Below are 23,909 nucleotides of genomic sequence, written 5' to 3'. Positions count from 1 at the left end.
GGAGGAAACTAAGATCATTCAAGATGTGAAGCAAGGTGCTAATTCTAAAAGTATGTTGTTGACAGTTAGTTGCCCATCTTTTCTGCTATCATCTGTTGTGGTAGCAACATCCGACCCTGGGATTATAAATGACTAAACAAGCTGATGAAGATGGCATGTTCTTTTCCGGAGACTGCTCTGGACCCACATTTCCAGGATTAAAGGACTTATGTCTCAGCCAGATCTAGAGAAACTAATTCATGCGTTTATCTTCAGTCGTATTGCGTCTTCACAGGTCTGTCCAACAAATCAATCAAACAGCTGCAGCTGATCCAGAATGCTGCTGCTTGCGTTCTCACTAAAACCAGAAAGATACAGCACATAACACCAGTTTTAAAGTCCACTGGCTCCCTGTAGCTCAAAGAATAGACTTTAAAATACTGTTGTTAGTTTACAAATCATTGAACGGCTTAGCACCACAATACATTAAAGATCTGCTGTTGGTGTATCAACCTTCTAGACCTCTCAGGTCTTCCGGTTCTGGTCTGCTCTGCATCCCCAGAACCAGAACCAAACAAGGAGAAGCAGCATTTAGCATCTATGCACCACAAATTTGGAACAAACTTCCAGAAAACTGTAAAACAGCTGAAACACTGACTTCTTTTAAATCTCAACTAAAAACCCACCTATTTAGGATTGTATTTGAAACGTAATCAATTACAAATTTAATGATGGAACTTTACTTAATGTCATGTTTTGATTGTTGATTCTATGTTGAAATTGCACAAAAATCCGTGAGGGACGATGGAGTCCCAGGGCAAAATTCCTTGAAAGAGGTGTACGGATCCCCATGCAGGAAGAAAAACGGCGAGTGACTGAGGGTCATTGCGCGTAACGGAAACCCTGTAAATTCTAGACACTAACAGATACCGCACAAAAATCCGTGAGGGACGGCGGAGTCCCTGCACGGAGCCTTGTGCCAGAAGCCCATTGAAATGCTGTCTACATCGTTTTAAACTGTGTGATTGTGAGCGTGAGTGGGAATAAAAATAGCAATAGGTATTTTGTTCCATATAACACAGTAGGAGTGTAACAGGTAAACCTTTTATGGATGAAAACTCGGCTAAAAACCCACCTGTTTAGGATTGTATTTGAAACGTAATCAATTACAAATTTATTGATGGAACCTGACTTAATGTCGTGTTTTGATTGTTGATTCTATGTTGCATTGTGTTTCTGTGTTTGATATGATGTAAAGCACTTTGAAATGCCTTGCTGCTGAAATGTGCTATACAAATAAAATTTGATTGATTGATTGATTGATTGATTGATTGATTGATTGATTGATTGACCCTGTGGAGAAGATTGTTCTAAGGATTTCTTTATAAAAAAAAAAAAACTTTTGATGAGACATTTACACAACAACAATGTTTTCAGACAGAGGCTCTGTCAGTACAGACTACAGAAGATCCTTCCTGCCCACAGCCACACCACAGCCATCACCATCTAATATTGCCCAAGTTTGAAGAAACTTGGACAATATTAGTTACAACTAGTAATTTATTAATTTTTGAAGACAAAAGTCTTAGAACAAAGTGTCAGTATAAGTCACAACAGAGGTACCTAGTTGTCAACGATCACACACTACTTAGAATAAAATAATCTGTTGTTTTATCTCATTGTAGCTTGTGCACAGAAAATCTTTGTTTTTTGGATGTTTTGTCTTGATGCCAGTGTTGTGGGTCTGATACCAAATTTTTAGGAATCAGGGGCTAAATAAATAACAAAGTAAATGCAGTTTCATACACACTATCTTTCAAAATATGAATTGCTAAATATCTGTATTCAAGAATGTGAGTTAGAGGTTGGAAGATTATCTGAAAATATATAATCACACCCAACTAATCCCTGACTCTTGAATGCATCATCACATTCAGCAGCTTGTTTACTTAATTTGAACTGGACATAAATTAGGCCTGTGTCCCTTTCCTCAAATCACCATGAGATGAATTTTGCTATAAATGGGAAGTATATTCCCGTTTATACAAATAATGTTCCATGCTCACATTTGCATTAAAAAAATGCTAATATAATCCTGCGTTAAACCCCCTGCATGTTGTTGTTTATATCTGGAAATTTTGCACATGTGCACAATGCTGAAGGGCAAAAAGACATTTTTTTTTACATGTACTTTACTGCATTTACTGTTGCAAAGCAGTCTGCCACAGTAGAACAATTTTGTTAACTAAATGAAATCTGGAGACGTAGTTATGATAAATTCACTGCAGTGCGCCACAGCAAAGGGAAATATAATGCTCACTTACTGACAACATGCAGACAGATGAGAGTTTTTAAAAAGTACATTAAAGACAACTCAAGCTAACCTTAGTCGAGGTTAATAGGTATAATCTGTCATGTTTTTTATTCTACATTTAATTTTTTGTTATTCATAATTTTATCATATCTATTTTTGCTGATTATTTTAGATATTTTCTAACTATGAAATAATCTTTGCACATCGTATTTGTGTTGAGATTCTGACAACTATTTGTTTTGGTGTTTTTTGTTTTTTATTGTTCACAACATCTAGTATTATTTTTGTTTTGTAAGTTTCATTAATTTACTAGCTGGTGTTAATTTTGATATCAGATCAGCCATAGAATCACAAATGTAGGCGTTAAAGAATACCCTGGGAGAGCCCAGTGGGAGGCTCCTGACCAGCTGACCCATGCCTTCTTTTAGACGTAACACTCCTCCAGCTGCAACTTCCTAGGTTAAAGTGGGGTCAAACAATGAAACAAGTGCTATCAGTGCTGGGATGAAGGCAGAAATGTTTGTAATGCACTACATGTCTCACTAGATGAAGTTAGAAAGCACTTTTCAGACATTCTGCCTAAAAATGCAAAAAGAACCAGAAATATAGAAGGAAAATACAGAACAGTGTGTGTGTCATTGTGTGCACTGAATTGTTGAATAAATAGACATATGAGCTCCACAACTAATATATTCATTTAAATCTGTTTAGCTCTAAGTTGTACTTAAGTGTGAGTGTGTATGCATAATTGTTATCTCTTTATTGCCCTTTGATGGTCTGGCAACATATTTCAGGTGAATTCATGAGTGGTCAAAGATGTGAAAAACTACTCAGCCGATATAATAATAAAAAAAACAGGGATGAAGTGGACCTTAGTTCTTGAGGCAGCTTAGAGTCTTCAGTGTTTGCAGTAAGATGCTACATGTCTGCTGTATGTCTTTTGTGGAGAGTGCAATCTATTCTGCTATCTTCTGTAGAGGTAGCTGAATCGTCTCCAGGAATTTAAAAGTTAAACAACTTCATGAATAAGGCTGGCTCTTTTCTGGGATTAACTATGGAAACCCCACTGCAAATTACATTGCACAGAAGAATTCTTAATAAAATTAAGAAAATTATGGACTACCCTGATCTTCTCCAAGAGACTGAGGACAGCCTGTTGTTGACAAGCAGTCAGTCGACCATTACAGGAGATTGTTTCTGCCAACAGCTATCAGCAGCTCTTTATTTATAATCTTCCTAATGCATCCAGGTTTCTGTGAGACAAAAAAGTTTTGATTGAAAAGAATGCCATTTACTAAAGAAAAACAAACATAAACAATGAAATTAGATGTATTATGTTCCATGAACTAAATGAAGTTTTTGTGTGTTCAGTTAAATTGACCTTCAGTGTCATCTGCATCTACATGTTGATGCATACTGTATGTGTCCCAGTCAGGTCAGTATTGATTAGTCTTTGGATGAGTTCTCTAATGAACACCAGCCCCAGATAGTCAATAGATTGGGATATACAGTATATATAGACTACATAAAATTAGAAGCTGCTAAACCACATCTGGAAGCAGCTCTCTAACATAGATATAGAGGGATCATCAACACCTGCATTTTCTGGATAATCCTGTAAGTCACTGGATGGATCTGGTTAGAGTGCCGCACATCTACAAACAACTACAAATGCAGCATAGAAACCCATGAAAATCATTAGATAGAAAGATGGGGCAAAGGTACAGTTCCTGAACCTGGCCTAGTTTTAGCAATAGAAACATGGGAAAATCCTTAAACTTACTAATTTTGTGCAAAATATCAATTTCTATCCCTTTCCTTCCACTTCTCAGTTAAAGGAGCAATATTATGTTTTATGGGTACACAGTGCCATTTTATGGATCAGTCAAGCAGCTTTGTTATCTTTAGTTGTTGTAAAAATGCTGTATATATTAAATACAATTTAAAAGAAATTTGACATTGTAATTTAACGCCTTGAAACTAGATCTCTGTCCCTTTAAAAACTCCTGCTTTTTCTTAACCTTTGCTTTCAGGAAGTTAACACATTGTTCCTCTATGAACTTTAACAACATTTTTACCAGTGTTACACTGAAAAGATGCAAACACCAGCACCAAGTGTCTGCTAATTGCTACAAGCTAGTTGGGGAGGAGGGCTGTTCTGTGAGGCCGAAGCTTGGAACTTGGAAACTGTATCTCCAAGTAGGAGCTTTGTTTGTAGGTCCACCCAAGTGTTTTGCACAGCTTAATGGTTGCCACAGAGATTAAAAGATTTCTCAAACATGCATGAAAGAATCCAAGCAACACTACAGGTACATTTTTGATGAGGGAATAACATTATAATATGGCATAAAGCTCAAAAAGTCAATTTTACATAATACTGCCCATCTAAGCACTACATTGAGCTGGTATATCACGTTTGTCACTGTAGTGACATAATGTAAAAATGTTCATAAAGAACTTAATTAGCTCACAGACTGGTGATGCATATTATCTCCTTTCAGTTTCTTGAACATAGTGCCAATACACCCCTTCACTGACTTTCAGCTCTTTTATAATAAAGCTGTTTCTAGCCCTCTTCGTTCTAAACCATATTAATATTTCTTCTGCCTTAATGGGCAAAATGGATGGTGCATGTCTGTAAATCATGATGTGACAGACGTCCTGTGTGTGTGAGGCAACGTCCCTTAAGTCTTGTGGTTAACAAAGAAGTCATGCAAAGAGGTCCCTCACCCTCTTCTCACTCTTCCTCACCCTCTTCCTTCCCTTTTTCATCATTAATCCCCACATTGTGGTACATGTGGTCTATACCCATTAGCGACCTTATGTTCTCTCTTGTAAATTGTGTTTCCTGACTTATTTATTGGCTCGTTTAAGACTGTTGTATCCTTCTGAGGTAGAAATTTCTCCATTTGATTGGTCGCTTCATCTGGGGCCTTTCACTGTAATTAAAAATGTTTTTCGGAAATTGTTGTTTTTTTGTGTGTGTTGAGGAGGGTGTGGGATGACACAACATGTTTGCCCACTTACACAGAACTAAAAGCATATAGCAAAGCCTTAGGGGTGTGAATGTCTAATTAAAAATGTTCTTGACTGTCAGGAATCATCTATTAAGTCAATTATTGACTTTTGTACTCTGGAATGATGGGTAATGCTTGGAATTTTGGTTTGTCACAATGAACTTGTGAATTTTACTGAGAATAATAGTGTTAAAGTCAAAGTGTTTTGGGGATATAATTTCTAACATTTCATGATGATGGAACTTTCCTACATCACAAATAAATCAAATAAATTTACTAAATCCTAAAAACACATTTATACTGAGAGCACACCAAACATTTGGGAAAAAAATGATTCTCTAAATATATTTTCTCTCTTTGCTGCTCAATTAACTCAACATATGATATCATGTGTTGTTTAGGTTGTACACCTTTGTGCAAAAGTTGTAGCAATTTTGCAAAAGAAAAACTTTGCATTGCTTAAAATACTACTAGAAAGATTGATTCATTAGAAGAAAAACAAGTTTGTTAGAGGTGTTGAGAAAGTACACATTTGGTACTCGTGGTCACTGAATTGTGAGCACATGGGACATTCACCATGCTTATGGAGCATAATATATGCGCATGATGAATGTAAATAGTGCTCCCATCTACTTTTCACATAAATCTGGCACCATAACTCTGCACATTTGTCAATACTCTCTTCTCAGGGTCGAACCAATCCAGTGAAGTAATTGTCTAACCTTTGGTATGACAATAAGACAGAACCTATCCTTACCTCCAATAAAAATATAAGAAATGGACTGAATACCCAAACCATGTGCAATTATCAAAACATGAGCACTAAATCTATGTCTCAGATGGCAAAGACAACTTATCAGCAGATTCAGAAGCAGGAGACACTGTGATTCCATTAACCAAAAGTTTCCCAAATTGAATGTATTCACATTATGGAAACACAGCACTTTCAAAAAAAAAAAAACCTCATGGTTTTGTGTTTGTGTTTTTGCACTAGAATGAGGTGGTTTTACATTATGATTTTGCAAAACTGCAATGGAAACACTTTTTTCACATCTCATGAGCTGGATGTTACTACTAGTGAAAACTACAGAGAAGATGACAGGAAGTAGTAGGAAGATGACAGTCTGTTTGTTTTTTTCTGACAATATGCAGCTGGCTCCACCATAGCTCTCACCATAGCATCTTACAGTTCATAAAAAGTTGTTTGTCAATGTCGTGGAAAAAATATTATTTCCAAGCACTGTTCAGGTGAAATCACTCAATCAGGTTTATTCATATATTGTGCACAATACAGAGAGCTTGTAGGACAATCAGTAATGAAGCAGGTCTGGATGAAAAGCTCCGTCAGGCAGAGACTACACATGAGTTTTATACCAAGGATAAAGAATTAACAACAAAGGGCAAGACAGTCTGGTTCTGATGCAGCTGTAGAAAACAACTTCCAAAAGAATTATTTGGGTTACATGTAACCCAAATAGTTCTTTTGGTGAGAGTTCACAATCATTCATATAACATGACTAGCAGATGTGACCTTATTGTAATTTTTCCATCACAGTCATCTAAATGTCTTCAGTAAAATTGCTGACTACAATTTCCCTAAAATGCTGCATAATAAACAAATATAAGAGGCTTGTCACTACAATGCTTATTTCTAACCAGAACCTCTCAACCTCACACACTAGCTCGGGCTCCTTCCCCACCAGAGGTGACATTCCATGTCCAAAGAGCCAGCTTCTGTAGCCTAGGATAAGATCGCCAAGGTCCCCGCCCAAACCCACCACCCATCCCACACTGCACCCGACCCCTTTAGTCCCTCCCACAAGTGGTGAGCTCATGGGAAAGGGGACCCACATCTCCTCTTCGGGCTGAGTCCAGCCGGGCTCCACGGGTTAAAGCCCATTCACCAGGCCCTCGTCAAAGTGCCCTACCTCTAGGCCCAGATCCAGAATGGGGCCCTGGTGACCCGCGTCCAGGCAAGGGAATACTGATTCCAAACGTTTTATTCGTCATAAGGGGTTATTGGGCTGCGCTTTGTCTAGTTCCTCACCTAGGACCAGGTCGTAGAGGACCAAGGGAAACTCAAAGCCAGAAAGAAGCCCAGGAAACATCGCCACAAGAGTTAGGGGTTGTGTTCAGGGTCAGGCATAAGTTCAGTAGCTAAAATGAATGGAAGTTAGAATATGTGTAGAAATACAAACTGGCGTGTGCATGTGGGTGTGTGGGCATGTGTGTGCGTGTGTAACTATGGCGATAAAGAGAGGAAGAGAGAGAGACATTTCTGGTCTAATGCACCTGTTCAGTCATTCATATTGAAGTAAATGCAGCCTGGGGCATTTCTATCTACTGCTTTCTTCTTCAGTATGTATTTTTCTCTCCTTCCTTCACTTCTGTCAGACATAGAAAACTTCTTTTTTTCAGTCTTCCTCTAGCTTATTTTCATTTCTCGATTGAAAGAATGAACATTTAACAAACCTTGACTCTTTGCATGACTGAATAGGTATGTTCCCCCACCACTCTGTGTTTTTCATTTTATGTGTCAGAAAATCAATTTCAGCTTACCAAGAATAAAACACACTTGTCAGGACATTGGCTGCTTTAATAAGTAAGTACAAACTCCATAAAAGGATGGATGTACACATTTTAGTTGAAGGGTTTTATTTTTTCTTCTATAAATAATTTAGACGATTTTGGAAAATACTCTTTTATATTATCTCTGCCTTATTATTTTCTCTTTTTAGTGAATTTTCTTTAACACTGGACTGGTGGTGGTTAAAACTGTTGCTCTCACAATAAGTATTTCTCATGTTTGAATATTGACCTGGATAACCGTTTATTGTAAGGGGCCGGGAGGGGGGGCTTTTTTCAGGGTATTGCAAATCATATCTCAGACTTTTTCACATTTTGTCTAATTACATCTAACGACCTTAATTTATTTTATTAAGTTTTTATCTGATAAACTAACAAAAAGTGATGCATCATCATGAAGTGCAAAGATAATGACAAGTGATTGAGTTTTTGGAAAGTAAAAATTGCAAGTGTTTGGTGTACATTTGTATTTCGCTCCAGTGCAGAGATCAGTAGTAAACTGAGTCCAGCTGCATGTGTTCAATTTCTGGCCTCTGTGGTTGTCCACAAAATATTTTTGTGCAGCAACAGGACTAGTATGAATAACTCGAAATAATTTTCAACTGCAATTAATAAAACTAGTAATTTATGTCAAAATTACTAAGTCCGGGCACCATATGATTACCAGGAAAATAATAGCCACAACATTCAGTCTTATTGTTTGTAAATTATTCCTGCCTGAGAAGAATTAGGTATTGTATTAACACAACAATAAATGAAGGAATAAGTCCAGCAAGACTCTACACATGCATGAAATAAACATACAAATTCTCTCCATATACAAGTTTATTAATAAAAACATTAAAGGTTACAGTTAATTACTGTATTTATATCAACAAATTTACTAAGCAAGTAACTCTCAACAAAAATACTAAGTACAAATTGAAAAGATGATATGAATTAAAATTACTAAAAAGTGAAAACTATAAAAATCTACAAGTAAATATAGAACCAATAAAATTATGGCTTGATTTCATTTTAGTATGAAGGTTTATTTAAGAGGAATTTGTCAATGAGGCCAAGTTAGTCTTCCACTAATTCTGATTAGTTTGGCACCAGAGGATTCTGTGGGTTCTTCCCAATAAACACCAAAAATATGTATAAATGAAGACGTGACTGAAAGAATCAGGACGGAAAGCATTTTAGGGATCACCAAAGTCTTCTGGCCCATGGTGACTAACTTATCTGTTGATTTAGACTCCCTAAAGCAGGGGTGCCCAAAGTGGGTCCTGGAGGGCCGGTATCCTCCATGTTTTAGTTCTCTCCCTGGTTTAATGCACCTGGATCAAATGATGGCTCGTTAGAGGCCTACGAAGAACATTGACCTGCTGAAAAGGTTGTTGGTACCACCAGGGATAGAACTAAAACGTGCAGGATGCCCGTTTCAAGGACCGACTTTGGGCACCTCTGCCCTAGAGCATTGCTCTTGGAGCCACCATTTGCTGAACTGGGTTTAGTATTGGAGTTACTGATCCACCAGAACGTCACACACAAATTCCAACTTATCTGCTGGTTGCCAGGAACCCCAAACTGCATGACTTAGACAGGTATTAGTTTAAATAAATCAACAAATTTAATTGCTCTCCAGCTGAAGGAACAACATAATTAGGTGAAGTTAATGGCTCTCATTTAACCCCTTAACATGCAACAGAACACCCGAGTTTCGTTTTTCCATTGTATTTTCCAGTGGTGAGAGTTAAGGGGTTTTAACCACATTGAGATCTAATGTAACCTGTAGCCTAAGATGTATTTATGACCGCACATCAGTTGTGGACACAAATGGAGCACATTCACTTGAGTAGTGTATTTAAGTACATTTTGTGAGTATCTTTACTTTAGCATTTATTTTTTGGGAAACTTATGATTTTCACTCCACTATATTTTAAAGACAAATATTGTACTTACAACTTCTCTACATTTCTAGGTAGCTTGTCATTACTCCTTCCTTTTGGTTAATCATAGCTTTATGATTTAACCCTAACCCTAACCCTAGATTTGAATGTTGTAGTTTTTGCAAATGGTTTGTGGCGAGAAATCCAGGAGCATACATAGGATAAAACTTGGTTTCAGCTCGAGGGTCTCTTTGAAGGTGGAGAAACACAAAAAGATTTTGGCAATAGTTTAACACAGACTATCACGAGGAAACTCAAAGGGCCTTTGTTCACCACTCTGGTTAAACAAAAGGGGCAGCCAGCTACTAATATATTTCAGGTGATGACTTGATATTTGACAGGTACACAAAAGCACACCTGCTCAACTTCATCTGCCAGCTCCGGTCCCATTTTTCCCTACATTGGAGACTTAAGGCTCCAGAAACAGTGAAAGCCAACCACACAAACACCCCAGTTTCCTAAGGAAGAGTTAATTCTCCTTTATCTTTACTCCTCTGTAGCACTTTAAGCTAATACGAGGGGGTTTGTCTTTCCAAAGGAATATCTCTAGATTCCTTTGGAAAGACGGTTATCTGGACTCCTCCATCCTCTCTAGATGGAGGAGTCCAGATAACCAAACTAGACATATCACGTTTGCTTGGAATCATCGAAAATAAGTAATAGACTTTAGGCAAAACGGCCATTCCCATGAGTAATATGGGTAGAGATTACTATTTAGCAAGATCATCTTCAACTCTCTTTAAAAGTGGAATTTGGCTTAGTTTTGTTAAATTGACCAGCCAGGAGCAAAATTGATCCCCAAATATGTGATATTCCCTGACTGTGATTGTGTCTTAAGGGTAAAGGTCAGGATTAGGCTGTAGAAATGATTGAAAAGGGAATGGAGTCAATGCAAAGTTCTCATGAAGATAAAAAGACATACTGTGCGTGTGTATGTGCGTCTGTGGGGGTGTGCGGGAATGGGTGTGTGTGGGGGTGTGCGTGAGTTTGTGTGGGGGTGGGGGCGTGTGTGGGGGTGGGTGGGGGTGGGGGTGTGTGTGTGTGTGTGTGTGTGTGGTATTGATCCCTGCTGCTGTGATTGGCCTCAGGGTGGCTACTGGCACAGAGAGGATGTCATTTTGTTTTTGTTGTTCTACTTCACTGATTAAAGTGCTTGCACTTGTTTCTTCTTAAACTAAGAATTCTGTAACTTCTAAGTTCATTTGGTGTAAAGTTGGATTTTCTATTAGATAATAATAGTAATTCTCTGAACATAATGTTTGTGTAAATATATAATTAGCACAGACTTGCACAAAATGTTTCCTATATACCAAATAATGTTGTCATTTTTTTACCTGTAAAAGTTATCCATTTTTTTCACTTTACTTTCACAACACTTTACACACCATATCGAAGTGGCACATTTACAGATAAGCCCAAAGTATTCATACCACTGGCAGATTGATATAACCTACTGTATATGTTTCTGCTGGAAGTACAGTTCCAAACAGAGTCCTGACCTAATTCTGTAGGACTTTAGTGATTAGAGTGATGGTAAAGAGGCCTTCTAACACCAAACTCCTGGAGAATATCACCAAAGATAACTTGCTAGAACTCCAGAGGAAACATGTAAAATGTTCCTCAACAATTATAAGAAAGTTTTGATTGCTCAAATGCCACAAAAGATATTTTTTCTTTGAGAAGGTTAAATCATTTTAGCATGCCATTTTGTTTGTGAATAAAAACAATTAACAGTGTTTTTTCAATACTGATACTGCTTACACATTGCTTCACTGCCTTTCAGACATGTTGTATTCTCATTTCCTTACAGAAAGAAACATCTTGGTTGAATTTTAATATTTCCAAATCTAAATCTGCAGAGAGATGACTAATTGTAGGCTTAAGTCTAACACAGCTTTGGTAAAAAGTATTCAGTCACTATAAACATTTGTGAAAGAGCTCAGTAAACTCCAGTGTGGTTCCATAATGGGATCCTACCAGTGGAATAACTCAGAACATAAAGTTTTTTCACCACTAAAATATTACACAGTGAGCGGTTGCTAATTGTAAGAATTCAGTTTTCTGTGTGTTAATTAGTCCCTGTGTTGTCCCGGCTACCCCTTAATTGTTTCCAGCTGTCCCTCGTTTCCCCTGATTGCTCTCTGTGTATTTAATCCCACCTGTGTCTGTGTTTCCCCGTTGGGTCCTAGGTACATCATGTCATTGCTGTCCAGCTATATGAGTTCTCCAATTGTTACCAATGTCAGTGCTACTTGAATTTTGCTCACCTGTGCTGCCTAGACTTTGTAGGCTACTTTTTTTTTTTGACTTCTTTAAAACCATCATTTTTCTACTACTGCCTGGGTTCACCGCCTCCATCCTCACCTTATCTCTCATCCTGTTCCCGTTACCTCAGGTGTTCCCCAGGGCTCTGTTCTGGGACCCTTGCTGTTTATCATTTACCTTTTCCCCCTTGGTTATATTTTTCTCAAACATAATATTCAGTTTCACTGCTATGCGGATGACAAGCCCGCAACTTTGCTAAGCCAATTTAATAACTTCTCCATTTCAGTTGATAACTCTTCCATTTTTCCCTCCCCTCAGGTTAAAAGTCTGGGTGTCATCCTCGACGGCACCTTTTTGCTTCCCTTGTCAATAATATCACTGCGTCAGCCTACATCCATCTCTGAAATATTCATCGTCTCTGTCCTTCTCTCACTCCTCACTCCACTGCTGTTCTGGTCCACAGTCTGGTCTCTTCTCATTTAGATTACTGTAATTCTCCTCTCTTTGGTCTGCCACAGAAAACTCTCATTAAATCACAATTGGTTCAAAATTCAGCCGCTTGTATCATCACATGGACCCTTTCAATTAATCAAATCTCACCTGTTTTACAACAATTTCATCGGCTTCCCATCTCATATTGCATCAACTATAAAATATTCCTAATTTTCAAAGCGTTTCACAACCTCATCCCCTCCCCATATCTTTTGGAGCTCCTTCACATTGCTACGCCCACCTGAACCCTCAGATCCTTTTCTTCTGTTTATCTCTCTGTTCCCCCATCCGTCTTGTCATTTTAGCGAGCGGAGCATTCAGTCGCTCTGCTCACAAACTCTGAATCTCACTCCCACCTGATCTCCGTAACATCGACTCTTTGCCACACTTGAAGTCCAAACTTTGATTGCAATTGCATTGTCTTTTTAAATCTTGTTTTGTACTAATTTTTACTATACACTTAAATTTTGTGTTTGTTTTTATGTCAAACTATCTAAGGTGACCTTGAGTATCCAGAAAGGTGCCTACAAATAAAATGTATTATTATTTATTATCAAACAACCACACTTTATGACAAGGACCCGACCAACTTTACTACCATCAGGTCTCAGAAAGGACAAACATTCACAACATGGACCCAGCAGATTTGCTTTTTCAGAAAGAGCTAAAATATGTAAAATCTACAATGAAAACTGCATAGACTCTACCAGTGTTGTATAAAGTACTGAAATCTCAGAGTCAAGTAAAAGTATAGGTACCTCTCCAAAATATGACTTTGGTAAAAGTCCAAGTCACTGACTGAAATGTTACTTGAGTTAAAGTCTTAAAGTATCTGAAACTTCTTGTACTTAAGTATGGAAATTGCTGTAAAAATGGATGTACTCAAGTAATGTAATGAAAAGTACAAGTAAAAAGTAAAACAAGGCAAATGCAGTTTGAATGACATTTTTTATATTTTGGTAAACTTGTCAAATACACTTAAAATAATGTACACAACCAAGTGCAGGCAAAATTAAACCTGCTAATAGATATACCTGCAGGCATCATTTAGTTAAGAAAATTAGGTGCTTTACCTATAGCACAAGGTTAACTTAACCTGCTTTACAACTGAACCAGCTTCTTAGTATACCCTCCAGGACAGAAAATACAAAGTTTTTGTAAGCCTTAAGTTTTCCCTTCAAGTAAGGTCAGTGCTGAAAATGAGAAAAATAAATAGTACAGAAAATGCGGCCAACATGAAGAAAAAGAGCTGTTACGATTACTCTACTTCACAAATCAGTGAATCAGTCAATCCTACAGTCAGTAGGTGGTGCACACAACTGGTCATTATGCAAAAGAAAAAAAGAATTGTGAGGGAAATGCAGCTTATTGGCATCTGTAAACCTGGTTTTGAACTTGCATGCCTTTCCTATATTCGTTAAATTTAGTCTAAATTGCTATCGCTATGGCTTCTGTCCCCCCTTGAACAGAGGAGTCTAGGTAGCCTGCTACAGTCAACATTAGGCCTAAGCTAAATACACCATGTGTGGAACTGAAAAAATGCCAAACAAAGTTCATTTATGGTCAAGATTTCACAATACAGTAGTGCCTAGTGACCAAGCTATAGTTACTGACACAGGAGGATTATAACCATTTCATAAGAAGTTACCTCGATGTGTTTCTTCAAGTTGGACGGGGAGTTTTTGTAAGATAGAATTTCCACATCTTCGGGCAGGAATAACATACACTGCATGCAGTACGACGAATCTTTAACACCCACGAAAGAGTGTATTGTGTTTAAATAAGGCCATGGGCTCTCATCACCAGCTGGTGGTTCCCCTGGAGCCGTGTCCGACGTAGTTGCAGTCGTTGTGGTCTCCGTTTCCTCCTCCATGTGGCTGCTGCTGATTGCGAGACTTGCTTTGTGTTTAATGGGAGAAGCGAAACAGGTGTATCCTATTGGAGGTGATGAACAAGACCAGGCAAGCAGGCTACGGACTTTGTTCGGTAGCCTACTTGCTACTTGCTAATCAGTAGGTGGGGTCAAAACACTTGCGTTTCTCTCTCTCGCTTTTTTGTAACGAGTAACTAAACCACACATTGAAAATGTATCGGAGTAAAAGTATGCAATTAAGTTTGGAAATATAGTGAAGTAAAAGTGAAAGTCATCAAAAATTTTCATACTCGAGGAAAGTATGAAGTACTCCAAAATATACTTAAGTAAAGTAGTGAAGTATTTTTGCTTCGTTACTATACAACACTGATAAATATAAAATATAAAGTGCAGGAATAACAGTAAAATAGAAGTTATTTAGTTATGTACATGTGCAAGGTATGAAGTGGAGACCAGTTTTTGAGTGCAGTCCAGTTAAGAGTTCAGCAGTCTGATGGCAAGTGGGAAAAAGCTGTTTCGGAACCTGGTGGACCTGCACCGGATGCTGCGGAACCTCTTTCCAGAAGGCAGCAGGGAGAACAGTCCATGGTGGGGGTGTGAGGGGTCACTGACGATGTTTCGGCCTCGGGACACGCAGCGCTGGGATGAAATGTCCTGAATGGAGGGAAGGGGGGCCCCGATGATCCTCTCTGCTGTCCGCACCACCCTCCTCATGTTCTTCCAGTCGGAGGCGCTGCAGCCTCCACACCACACAGAGAGGCAGCTGGTCAGAATGCTCTGTATGGTGCTTCTGTAGAACGTCTTGAGGATGGGCGGGGGCAGGTGTGCTCTTCTCATCCTCCGCAGGAAATACAAGTGTTTCTGTGCCCTCTTGAACAGAGACGTGGTGTTCATAGTCCAGGTGAGGTCGTTTGTGATGTGCACCCCCAGGAATTTGGTGCTGCTGACCAACCTCCACAGCCGAGCTGTTGATGAGCAGTGGAGCGTGGTTGGGCCAGTTCTTCCTGAAGTCGACGATCATCTCCTTCGTCTTGTCAACGTTCAGGATCAGGCTGTTGTCTCTGCACCAGTCCACCAGCTGCTCCACCTCCTCTCTGTAGTCCAGGTCGTTGTCGTCTCTGATGAGGCCCACCACCATTGTGTCGTCCGCGAACTTCACGATGTGATTGGTGGCGAACCTGGGGGCGCAGTCGTGTGTCATCAGAGTGAACAGCAGAGGGCTCAGGACGCAGCCCTGAGGGGAGCCTGTGCTGAGGGTGATGACATCGGAGGTGTGTTGTCCGATCCGGACTGACTGAGGTCTGTCGGTGAGGAAGTCTAGCAGCCAGTTTTGCAGGGGGGTGCTGAAGCCCAGGTGTCCCAGTTTTTCTGCCAGATGCTGTGGGATAATTGTGTTGAACGCTGAGCTGAAGTCCAGGAACAACATCCGCACATGAGTGTTCTTCTCCTCCAGGTGAGCCAGGCTCAGGTGTAGGGCGGAGGAGATGGCATCCTCAGTGGAGCGGTTTCGGCGGTAGGCAAACTGGAACGGGTCGAATGTGGAGGGGAGTCTGGAGACGATGTGTTCTTTTACCAGCCTTTCAAAGCACTTCATCATGATGGGAGTCAGTGCCGCAGGCCGGTAATCGTTGAAAGAGGTGACTTGAGGTTTCTTTGGCACCGGAATGATGGAGGCAGTTTTGAGACAGGCTGGCACTGTGGCTTGGTCCAGTGAGGTGTTAAAAATGTCTGTTAGGACACCAGCCAGCTGACTTGCGCATTCCCTGAACACCCGCCCAGGTATGTTGTCGGGGCCTGGGGCCTTCCGTGGGTTGACTCTTTTCAGAGTCTTCAACACATCGGCTGTGTCCAGGCAGAGTGCCTCCTCTTCCTGGTGGGGAACAGTTTTCTTTGCCGGAGTACTGTTCAGTGCCTCGAACCTCCCAAAGAAGTTATTGAGTCCATTGAGAAAGTCAGCATCAACTTCGCCCACTGGGGGGGAGGATGGCTTGTAATCTGTGATCGCCCGTATGCCTTGCCACATACTCCTGGTGTTGCTGGTGTCGTGGAAGAACTCCTGTATTTTCTGACTGTGGGTTCGCTTTGCTAACCTGATAGCACGGTTCAAGTTGGCTCTCGCTGTCCTCAGTGCCTCCTTGTCGCCAGACTTGAAGGCTGAGTTCCGTGCTTTTAGCATTTCCCGTACCTCCTTAGTCATCCAGGGTTTTTGGTTGGCCCGGGTGATAATGTTCTTAGTGATGCTGACGTCCTCTGTGCACTTGTTGATGTAGGCTGACACAGTCATGGCGTACTCATCGATGTTGATCTGGTCGTTGTAAGTGGCTGCTGCCTTGAACATCTCCCAGTCAGAGCACTCAAAACAGTCCTGAAGTGCCTCCATGGCCCCCTCAGCCCACACCCTCACCTGCTTCACTGTAGGTTTTGTTCTGATCAGCAGGGGCTTGTATGCAGGAATTAGCATGACAGATAGGTGGTCTGAAGAGCCAAGGTGGGGGCGGGGGGCTGCTCTGAATGCTTCTTTGATGTTGGTGTAGGCCAAGTCTAGAGTATTCACTCCCCTGGTTGGAAAATTCACATACTGGTTGAAGTGAGGGAGAACAGTCTTCATGTTGGCCTGGTTAAAATCCCCAGCAATGATGAAAATGCCCTCTGTGTGTGAGGATTGCAACTCACTGATGGTCCGGTAGAGAACACTCATAGCCTCTTTAGTGTTAGCACTGGGGGGCACATACACAGCAGTGATGCTAACAACAGTAAACTCCCTGGGCAGGTACAATGGTCTGCAGTTAACAGTCAGAAGCTCGATGTCCGGGGAGCAGTAACTGGCGACAGTCATGGCATTTTTACACCAATTGTTGTTGATGTAAATACACAGCCCCCCTCCTCGGGTTTTACCGCTGAGAGCGCTGCTCCTGTCTGCGCGGAATGTAGCGAGCCCCTCCAGGCTAACAACGTTGTCCGGTATGGACGAGTTGAGCCATGTCTCCGTCAGAATGAGAGCGTAGCAGTTCCTCAACTCTCTCTTTGAAGACAGTTCCAGTTGCAGATGGTCTATTTTGTTGTCCAGAAAGCAGACGTTGGAGAGGAAGATGGACGGAAGCGGCAATCTGTGGGGGTTAGCGTTTAGAAGTGACTTCGATGGAAGTCACTTCACATTCTTCATCCTCCTCCACAGCTCCAATCTCCCCTCCAGCACCAGCTGCAGCTTCAGCCACAGTAAGTGGGCCTCCGTCCGAGCCCCCAAGTGATAAGCCCAAAGCTAGCCTCCACAAGACCGAACACATACCTGTGTTTAAAAGGTGCTTTCAGGGCACATAAGGTCATCTCACAAAAAATAAAAGGAATGTCAACATTTATTCTAAATAATAGAATCATGTGCATAAGTTATACATTTACAGAATAGAGATGCTTTCTGTCCATAAGGCGCATTCACAAAGCAGGCGGCTCGACTGAAGGATGACTGCAGCTGGGCCGGTACCGGTACCGCACAGCTCTTTAAGTTTTGCTCAGAGCTCCAGGATGATCACTATACACTAATAAACCATCAACATTTCCCAACAGATCAATATGATCTCTGATTAAACTCTCCCTCTGAATCCTTCCATTGGCGATGTTCTCCATCAGAGAATACGTGTGACAAACACACATATTTATATACATGTGACTGTATACACACCTTGATCACCTTTAAAATAATCAAACCTGTTTGGAGTTAATCTGCTGTTTTCTCTTTCAGTCAGAATTAAATGACCCCATAGATGCACTTCATGTGCTGCGGCGCACAGAACAATGACATCTTTAAGAGACAAAAACTGAGGAAAAGTACTATTTACATTGGAGTGAGGCTTTCACATACGTTTATTTTTATTTTCTTTATTTTGTGTGGTTATTATGTTATTGTCTAAAGATAAATGTTGTTCAGGGTTATAGTTTACGTTCAAACAATAAAATATCAAAATCATGAAAAAATATCAGATTTGATGCTTCTTGTTCTAAATAACTGGATGTATTCAGATTTCAGTGGATTTAGGTGAGTTTTTGATGCTTTGTAGTTTATTGTCCACAAAAAATGTTTGTGTGGCTGCCGCACATTTTCACAGTAGTCCAGCAGTTTCTGTATATTTACGAAAACTTTCATGCCACCTTCATTTTTATACATGCTGACTTGTTTGTAAAATATGGCGTTGGACATTTTTTGTGCATATGCATGCTTTATACACGAGGCCCCAGGTCTTCCTGAATCATGTCGGTCTCTGGGCCCCCCACCGGACCAGTCATAATGGGTCCACCTCTTATGTCGCCTCCAACCGGACATTAAGGATAAAACTTTAAAGGTGCTTTCAAACTTCACTGTCCAGTAGACTTGGTTCAATTGGTGACCAAAATTGCAACATTTGCTACATTTTCATCGGTTGCTGTTCACCTTCACAGTGCACTATCAAATGATCCAAACTAAGTGAAAATCTTGTTCACCGTCTTGTGGTGGCGCTGCACCAGAAACTATTGAAGGAAACAACTTCCTTCTTCACAAAATGTAAATAAAAATGGAGTGGTGTCAAATTTTAGCAGTTGTAGGATTTTTCTTTTGAAAATGAACTGAGACCTAGGTTTTTAGGTGGACCAGAGTTTGCTTTTTTGCTCTGCATTAGAGGTTGTTTGTGCATTCACCCCTCCAAAAACAAACCAGACTTCCTAGACAAAGGAACTAGAGTTTGATTAAAGTGGATTATGCATTTATACCAGGGCTGGCAATCTGGTCTCTATGTGGCACTGTCCCCACAGAGACAAGATTAGGTGCATCTGCAAAGTTCTATTTTTGTTTAGGCTCTAGATACAGATCCAGCATTTATGGAGACCAGAAACAATCTTTTTTGATTGTCCGCATTAGAAAGTAAAAAAAAATTTTTAAAAAGCCAACAGCATATGTTAAGACCATCACCACAATGGTGTTTCAATGTAAATTTGGTGGAATCTGGGAAAGGGGTCCAAGTTTAATTGGCTGAGCTTAAAAGCAGACGCTGATAATTGGTTATTTGAGTCAAATAACCAATTATCAGCGTATCTGTGAACAAACCGACCTCAAAACGCAAAGACTAAATATTGTTGTTATGCAACACAACCAAACAAGATAATTATTTGCACTTTTATTAAGTAAACTTGCTAATTCCTTTTAAGTCTCACATTTAAATGTTAAACAATTGTAAATATTTTAATTTATCATCGCTGAGACCATAAAATCTAATTTAATAGTATTCTCTTTCTCAATAAATGTTAAAAATTCTACTTACTTTTTTCCAGTGTTTCCATGTCACATGTGATCATAATGAAATTGAATGGTGTTTGTTGTTTGAAGGAAAGTGGAAAAAATTGAAAGGTGGGTGAAAACCAGTCCAGGGTGTACCCCACCTCTCACCCAGGGTTTTTATTCTAAAGTGATCTAATTCATCTTTCTATATAAAAATGGAGGATGTTGATCAATCTTCTGTTGGAGAAGTTGAAGCTCTTTGCTTCCTTTAACATTTTTAATATGTGCCCTTCATTCTAGCGTGATTATTGAACCACACACTTCTCACATACAGCGACCACAAGATGTATTTAAAAATTTCAAATAAAAAATCATTTAAAAACACTTAAAGCAAATAACGCCAATTAGTCACTTCCGTCTTGAAAACATAAAAAATAATAATAAAAACACACCATCTTCAGATTAATGAAGCAAGCATCTGCAGGGGTGATACGTTGTTTTTCAAGCAATGTCCTCAATTTTTAACCAGATCTTGAAACTAGTGAAAGAAAGATGGTGACAGAAAAATGGGGTTGGTTGGAGAAAGGAGGGAGAAAATCATTTTTACAGCTAAATGAAATTAGCAGCCTTAAAGAGCCTAAGGGCAAAGTGAAGTTCTGTCCCCTGGGGCTACACTTTACAGAAGGAGGGAATGAATTAAGCTTCAGTGGATATTTCCCCCCTCCTCTTGCCCTTTTTCATAATCCCTCCCACTCTTTAGTTGTTTAACAAATATAGGATAAGTAAAAGAGAGGGGGTAGAGTGGGTGAGGGGATGAATAAAAGGGTATAAAAGCAGGTTTTAAAGGTGAGGAAAAGTAGAAGTGAAGATTGTGATTTTTCTTGGCAGCTCCCATTTTGTTTCAAATATAAACTGTAAAAACTGGAATATTTCTTCATCCACTTTTTAATTTTTTTATTTTCTTTTATCTTCTCCTGTCTGTTGGAAAGGATCGAGTCATGAACCCAGGGACGTTCACCAGCCCTGGCCCCCTGTCCTGGGCCATGTATCTGATGAGGAAAGGCCACACGGGCAGCAGACTCTTTGGTAAAGTTATCATAACTGTTGTGTCTCATTTTCAATGTTGTGGAATGACGTTAAATTAAAAGAATTGGTATTTTTTGTCTGATGTTTGTTCAGAGAAGCATGTTCCATGCTATAGTCCTGATTACTGCAGCACACCCATTGTCTGCACTGATTGGCTGATGGCGTCTTACTTCTAACACCACTGTGAAAGAATAAACCAAACAAAAAAATTCAAATGCAACAAATGTGGTCCTGCCTTCTTCCCAGACAATATGGAAAGTGACTGAGCTTAATCTAATGGCCTGACAAAGTCTGGCTCTCAAAGTTTTGATGGAACCTTTAGACTAAAATCATTTTTTAATATGGTTCTCAGGGCTAAGAAAATAGCAAATGGTGCTAAAAAGAAGAAGGGCATTTAGTGCTTGAAGTGGTGTTAGAGATCTAAGTTGGCAGTCAATGGTGTAAACAAAGCAGCCATAAGAACCCAAGATATACCACAGAACATAAATGCATAGAACATAACTATTTTTTATATACTTTCTTCTTTTTACATGCACCAGTAATACTTGTATATATGTTTTTATAGTCACATAGTTTTTTCAGTATTTCTCCTGTGTACTCTGATACATTTCATTGCAAAATTCACTGTCATGTCTGTTCAATGACAATAAGTCTAGTTGAATGTCTGAATTTGCACCTATGACATTGTAAACCTGAAGACGACGATGACTCCTCTGTTTAGCAATATCAGCTGAGGTGCCTCAAAAGAATTTGTAAACCACATAATTGATAGTTTAAGTTAAAAAAAACAACAAGAAGAAAAGAAATTATTGTTTTTACTCTTTTTGTATTAGCAAAGGGAAAGGCCAATAACATTCTCAGGAAGTTTGATAGGTGATTAAGGCTATCCAGTATAGATTCTGGATCAGAGGACAGCAATGAAGATCGTATTACAAGCTGGTCTATGGGAAATGTTAGATGACTGAAACTCAACACCACTCACTCTGTCATGTTTCTTTATTTCCTTTAACGTCTCTCGTCTGGGTTGTTAGGATATTATTTTTATTAGGCAACATTTAAACCTTCAGTAATATTGACTAATAATTTACTTATCAAGCTTAAGATTTTAAATCTTTAATTCAGTAACAATTCTTAGCAACCAACAACATTTTTTATGTATTCATTCAAACTAATGATTATAAATCATTTATGCTGATAAGTACTTGTGGTAGGCAATGAAATAACAAAAATATTCCTATGCCTTTTACAAACGTTTCAGTTTAGTCATAGCATAACCAGAAGTGTCCTTATGCAATACATGATTCTGCAATATTTATTTACAAATAAAAGTCTACAGTATTCTGCCCCCTTTGATTCAGTACCACTAAATAAAATCAAGTACTTTCAGATATCATAGCCAGTAGAATTCAGCTGTGCGTAATTTATTTTGAGTATAGTTAGAGCTGCTTGGTTTCTGGACTAAACTGCTACCAAGGAGAGAAGCTACCAAGAAGTTCATGATAACTCTGGATGAGCTGCAGAGATGCACAGTTCATTCTAGGAGAATCTGCTGACAGAACAACCATCATCATGCATTCTGGAAATTCTATTTTTATATAAGGGTGTTATGAATAAACACAATGTTGAAAGAAAGTCAGAAGTCCTGCTTGCAGTTTATCACAAGCCATGCAGAGGACAGAGCAAACATGAAGAAGATGGTCAGCTAAGGGAAAACAAGAGTGATTTTTTTCCCCCAATTTCTTCATGAATATACCAACTGAGAGGAGCATAATGATGGCAATATTGTATCTCTGTAAGGTACAGTGAAGCCGTTCAGGGCTGTGGCTCACTATCTACAGCTGAAGTAGAAGAATCTGTCCATATGATACATTCTACTCCATAAATCTGGCCTTATTGGAAGAATAGAAACAAGAAAGCCATAAGAAGTCCAGTGATATAAGTATGTTGGAAAAGCAATACAAGAAACATGGTGGTGGCAGCATTATGCTGTGTGGATGGAGCTAAATCCAGGGCAATTCTGGAAGAAATTTGTTGGAGGCTGCAGATGACTTGAGACTGGGTGTAAGGTTCACCTTCCAGCAGGTCAACCATGATATACAACCAAAGATTTAATAGGTTTAGATCAGGGAGGGCAATCCCAGTCCCCAAAGAGTCCTGCAACTCTTAGATGTCTCTCTGATCCAACACACTTTTCAATCAAATAGCTGAATCACATCCCAAGTGCAGTCACGTTCTCCAAAGTCCTGCTAATAACTGCATTATTGAACTCAGGTGTGTTGGAAGTCGAGACGCATCTAAAAGTTGCAGGGAACCGTCCTCAAGGCCTGGAGTTCCCCACCACTGGTTTAGATCAAAGCTGATTCATATGTTTGAATTATAATTCTGAACCTAAATCCAACTGAAAATCTATGGCAATAACTTACAAACTGATGTTCACCAACTGAAATTGAGCTGCTTTCAAAAGAATGTACAAAGTTTTATTATGAAGAACTTCTTTTTACTGATTTATGAAGTGATACACATTAAGGTTTGTGCCTGGAACGTGTAGACTAATTTAGTAAATCCTTTTGGAAAGTATGAGTAGTAGTTAATTTATTAACGGTTGTTATTTATTTTCCTACTTAAAGTATTGAACAACTAATTAAGGAAAAATAGAAATATGAATATTTGAAATAGCTATTCATGTCATGTTCATCTAGGGTCTAATACACATTTTCAATAGTCCACCTGTGGCAACAGACAGGAGAAGCAAAGATAGTGTGGTCTTTATCTAAAACTATAAGAGCATGGATATGAGATATAATATATCAACATTTCTTCCAACTGTGCAATAATGTCAGATTTCTTCCTGGCAAAAAAGTCCATAGAAAGATTTTAATAAAATGCTTCTGCTATTGTCAAGGACAAGAAGGGATGAAAATACTTGTTTTCTACAATTTTGTTGTATTTTTATTGATGTCATTTACACCCCAAATAAAAAAATAGGTATAAACTGCTTTACAAACTAATCAAAAATCATCTATATTTCTCAATACAATAAAATATTTACAAGTTATATTATATTGCCATTCAAATTCTGAATTTTAGGACTGAAGATTATAGTTACAGAAAGAGGACATTT

The 23,909-nt window shown here is 39.2% G+C and overlaps 1 long non-coding RNA gene across 1 annotated transcript in view; it reads right to left on the bottom strand.

Moving 5' to 3' along the window:
- Positions 1 to 8,076: 8,076 nt before the first annotated feature.
- LOC116715856 (uncharacterized) overlaps positions 8,077 to 23,909 on the bottom strand; it is a 23,041-nt gene continuing 7,208 nt past the window's right edge. Inside the window, exon 3 of the long non-coding RNA XR_004338269.1 lies at positions 8,077 to 8,093. This is a non-coding gene — a long non-coding RNA (uncharacterized LOC116715856). The remainder of the gene's footprint in view (positions 8,094 to 23,909) is intronic.

This window comes from Xiphophorus hellerii, chromosome 24, assembly GCF_003331165.1.
Source record: "Xiphophorus hellerii strain 12219 chromosome 24, Xiphophorus_hellerii-4.1, whole genome shotgun sequence".
Taxonomy (NCBI): Eukaryota; Metazoa; Chordata; class Actinopteri; order Cyprinodontiformes; family Poeciliidae; genus Xiphophorus; species Xiphophorus hellerii.
Note: the sequence above shows the minus strand (reverse complement) of the source record. Positions and strands in the feature narration are given on the sequence as shown.